This window comes from Hirundo rustica, chromosome 1 (assembly GCF_015227805.2).
Source record: "Hirundo rustica isolate bHirRus1 chromosome 1, bHirRus1.pri.v3, whole genome shotgun sequence".
Classification (NCBI taxonomy): Eukaryota; Metazoa; Chordata; class Aves; order Passeriformes; family Hirundinidae; genus Hirundo; species Hirundo rustica.
Genome location: NC_053450.1, coordinates 125,094,341 through 125,099,426, shown reverse-complemented (window position 1 = coordinate 125,099,426; position 5,086 = coordinate 125,094,341).

The window sequence follows — 5,086 nt, the reverse complement described above, 5'->3', positions numbered from 1 at the left end:
TACAGGTAGAGCTACTAATAGGGTAAATTACTATAAATGGTTAAAAATTACATTAAATCTTATTGAAAGAAATAATGCTCAGTACTGATAGTAACAAGACATGGTGTAATTTACAGACCAAAGTCGCTCCAGCACTGCTGTAACTTTCATCACCTCTAAGGAAGTTTCTCCTACTGAAATCTCCCAGTCTTCATTTCTGTCCAATTTTAGCTGATTTGATGAAAAACTGTTGACTTTGCTGGGTTGCTGTTGACTTTTCTTTTGGTTTTAGGGAGTTTGATACCATTTTTCCTGACTCTGGCCAAGGCAGGCTAAATTTTTTGCCAAAACCAGGAGTGGCACGACCAGGACGGAAAGGTTACTCTACAACACCCCATGTCACTGCAGAGAGTGAGGGAAGGGGTCCCTTTTGGGCCATGTAGCATTGTGCAGTCATTGTGGGTGGTCGCATGTGTTGAACATTCACACGTGAGTCGTTCACCTCTTGTGCTCTCTGGTCCCAATACTTTCACTCCTATATATATATATATATTATTTTTTTTTTCTTTCATTGCTCCTATCAGTAAATTGTTCCTATCTCAACCAATAATCTTTACCTTTTATGTCTCCAATTCTCCTCTCTATCCCACTGCAGGAGAGAGAGAGGGGAGACAGGGGATTGAGTGAGTAGTACATGGTTTGGAGTGTTTTGGTGGGCACATTAAATAGAGGAATACAATTCCTAAATCACAACAGCCTCCTTTGGAATGGGTAAGGCCTCAGTGATACGGTGGGCCATGACTGAAACACAAATGTTACGGGGCTTGGCAGATTGACAACCTCACACTCCCACAGTTCTGCCAAGGCAAGTGCCAGGAACTTACAATGATAGAAGCAACCACTGCACAGCTGGAGATGCACCCCAAGCCTCATGCCACTGCCTGGAACACCATCATGGGCTTTGAAAAGCAAGTCCTGTGGCAACATGGCACCTCTGGAAGAGCAGAGTCAGACCACAGCACTCATTGCAAAAACAGCTTCATGGATACCTGGGTCAGAGAGTACCTGGGCCAGGTTTAGAGTGGATGTGCCTACCATGCGCCAACCCTGGGAAAATTGAATGGTGCAATGGACTGTTAAAAGTGACACTGGAAGCAATGAGGGGTGTACCTTCAAACACTGGGATCTACATTTAGTGAAGGCCACCCAGTCTCCACCAACTGAACTGGTCCTGCCCGATGAAAGCCTCCACATACCACAAAAGAGAACGAAGTCCCTGTAGTGCATATGAGAACTGTGTTAGGGGATTAGTCCTGCCTCAAAGGCAAACACATCTGTGGGATTGTTTTTGTTCAGGGACTTGGGTGCATTTGGTGGGTAATGCAGAAGGACTGGGAAATATGATGTTTACGTTCAAGGGAATTGATTTTTTGTGTAGAAAAAGTTTGTAGTGTTGAATTGTAAAATACTGATTGCTGAATGATGCTGTATGCCATACCTACCAAGGACAGAAGGTATGGACTGCTCCAGATACACCATACATGAAGTCCTTATGGGGCTTGCAACCACCTGACAACACACCAGCACACTTCCAGTGGAAAACAGCTAGGATGGATAGAGCTCACTGTTAGGACTAAATGAACTCAACAGTCATCTTGGAGGGACAGCCATTGACTATGGAAATTATGCCTGTGCTTATATATGCATATATAAATATATATGGGAGGTATAGGATCTGGGCAAGTTGTAAATGGTATAGAATAGTGGATGGTTATGTGACTGAGCAGGATGTGGCTTGGCAGGAGCACTAAATTGAGGAATATCATTCCTAAACCAGAACGCCATTCCATACACCTTTTAGTGGAAGAGTTTATGGAAATACCTGTGTTCTGTTTGGGCATGACTCACCACAAGGTCCCCATACTCATACGAGTAACGTGATGGCAGGGCTGCTGTGATCATCCAGGAAGAGCCCAGCTGTGGGACAGATGTATGCCAGCACATGCAGCTGTGTGAGCCAGCGGGGATGAGAGACCCTGCACCCTACAAACAGTGTCATACCACATACAGAATGCTAAGGCTGTGTCAAGGCAGTGGCAGAGCAATTTGAAAACTAGGCCTTTTTGTGTAGGTATACTTAAAGACACCAGGGTGCTTTACTTTGGATTAGCATAAAACACTGAGTGTCATACAATTATACTATGTGAAGGTGAAGGGCAAAAAGATTAAGTTTTTGTGATGATATCTACGTGATAGAAAGGGAAACAGGGCACAAAGTACAAAGTTAACACAAATTTTATCATACCTGTTTTAGCACACCTCACTGTAGGAATTCCTAAGTGAATTAATTTTTACCAAGAATCAAGTGAATTTAAAAGATGTATTGAAAATGGTATTCATACCTTTTGAATTAATGTTTTGAAATGAATGTTTTGAAAAAGGTAAGGTGTTGAATGAAAGACAGACATCACCATCACACAGCTGTACAGTCCTCTCTCTTGCAATTCCCTTACAAATCATTGGGAGCTCCACTGCCCAGATAGATCTTTCACCCTGATGCTGTAAATTCTAACTGGTCTCAGTAAATTTGCTAGACCTGACCATCATAACATGAGTGCAGAGCAGAGCGTGAGGGCATTATGGGCTCAGTTTGTCTATAGTCTCTTGGACCTGCTCCCGCGTCGCTAGCAAATAAGGCATGTGCAGAAAGAGGCTGAAAAAAACTTTGCTCCTTGCAAATTTTGACTGTGCAAGTCCTGAGGGAGTTTTTAATTCAAAATTCCTTTTGTAAAATAAAATCGACCCAGAACCCTTGCCAGATTTTTCTGAGATAAAACCAAAGACTTGGGAACTTGTGGTGGCTTAATTGGTTATTCATTTACTTTTTTTATTATCTTTTAATGTGTGGTGTTAATTTCTTTCTAAAAAGTAGAGCAAAGGTTTTTCCTGAGTGTTTGTTGGCAGGATCTGGGAACCAGCAGCATCAGACTGAATGCTGTTCCTTCCAGTTTTCTTTTGCTGGGAACAATGGAATTGTGTTAACTAAATTTTCTTTACTTCTATTAAAGAGGCACAAAGATGCTCTGACCAACATGCAAACTTTTCATGTTAGATGCAATACGTGAAGCTGTATAAAATAAATCTGTTAACACAGGGTAGGAAAACAAAGTGATTAATTTTAGGGAGAGAAAATAAGGAAATTAGGGTGAGACAGCAATGGAGTCGTGAGAGGCAATGCCCAGGAACCAGCACTTGTCTAAGGGAAGCTGTGGGGACGTGGTTGGCTGTGAGTAGATATGTGCCTGCCTCAGGATGGATTAAATGCTGAGAGCAAACAGATGTGCAGCATATTCTCACATCTTTTCTGCTGCTTATTGCAGATATCTCCACAGTTGAAGGTAGGTTGCTTTGTAGCAGGACTGGAAGACCTGCTCTGCCCTGTAAGAATCTCTCCTTCACTGTTCCATTTGAACATCTTTGATCAGAAGTAGGTGTGAGATTTGCTAAATGCCTACAGACTGCTTTGGTCAGCAGGATGATGCATTTTTCCATGCAAGAGAAGGATTGTTTTCAATCTGGAAACCCACTTTCTGTTGTGGGAGCTGCTCTAGCCGTCCCTGCAAGTAAGGCGAGTGTGTGAACTACACCCACTGCTCCTGTCCAGTACCAGTATCTCCAGCTGTGCCCTGCCAGCACAGGAAGGCACAGTCCTACAGGCTATCCTGTACTTCCATTGTCTGCATTTGTATTATAAGTTCAATCAGCAGAGAAGAGTCCAGAGCAACAGTCAGGATCCAAGACCTCAGAGATCCACATCAAGAGTCCAAAGCTCAGAGAGACAGCACAAGGCTTGGTTCCCTGGCTGTTCAGCTGCACAATTTGCCTTCTAACCAGCTTCATCAAAGAGAAAAAGTGCTGTCATGGTTTGGAGGAGCTGGAAGACTTTGGGAAAATTCCAGACTTTGGGAAAATATAGGCCACAGACATTTATGCAAGACAGAAGTATAAGTCATTAGGATGAGTGATAAATTTAATTTGATTTTGTAATCCCATTCATATTTTCAGTTCACAGTTTCTATTTATTGCAATGGGCTTATCTATACAGCACTGGAAAATCTGATTGAAAATGTGTTTGTTTTCTGTACTTTCCCCAATATTTGGACAATTTTCCCCTCTTAGAACTTCACTTTTTTTCCATTTTACTTATCAAACGAAAGGTAGGCTATTTCTGCATATACTCCGTACTCTTTTTCAGTTAATTACTTTATCAATTTTTACAGGCCAGAATTCATTCAAAGTGAAAAACTAGTTACTTCTGGGCTTTACTTAAAATTTCATCTGCCCATGTGGATTTCTTAACTCAATAGGGAAAGATAAGGCTCCTATTATGGCAAACCTTCTTTCTCCATTTGTAGTTCTAGAGATCCCATGCAGGCCTTTGAGTTGGTATTAGATAAACCGCTTTGACGAGATGATAGCTTCTTTATTTACATACTTTCACACTGTAATGACTAATTAAAAGCAGGCTGCACTTTTTTTTCCCCTCATTTAGTGCTGATCAGATCATATAGCATGGAGTAAAGATTATCTCAAGCTAAGCAAGTTATGACAGCCATCAGATATCGGGTTTGGTGGCGGTTTTTTTGTCATTTTAATGGACTTTCAAAAGTGTTACAAAAAACCTATGAAGTGTATATTTAGAACTGCTCAAGTTACACAAAAATTAAGTGAAGCATTCCAAGCATTCTTTGCCTGCAATGGGAAATGCAAAACCTGACAAAACTAATTTGAAAAGTAGCACCACCAACCACCAGCCATCACCCTTGATGCTCTGCAGCCCTTCTCTCTGCATGCCACCAGTGCTCCACTCCTCTTTACTTCAGCTGTAATGCCCAACTCTTCCTGATACTCACTCTTTAGAGAGTTTCTGAATTATGTGGTTTGCCTTTTATAAAAACAAACCCCACAAAAAATCATTTACAGAAGTGTCAGTCCAAATATGACAAAGTACTTATGAAATTTTCATGCATGCTCATTACCTAGTAGAATATTTTCCACTGTATTAATAACCTCAGCCTCACTGATTAATCACATAAAGCACAATATC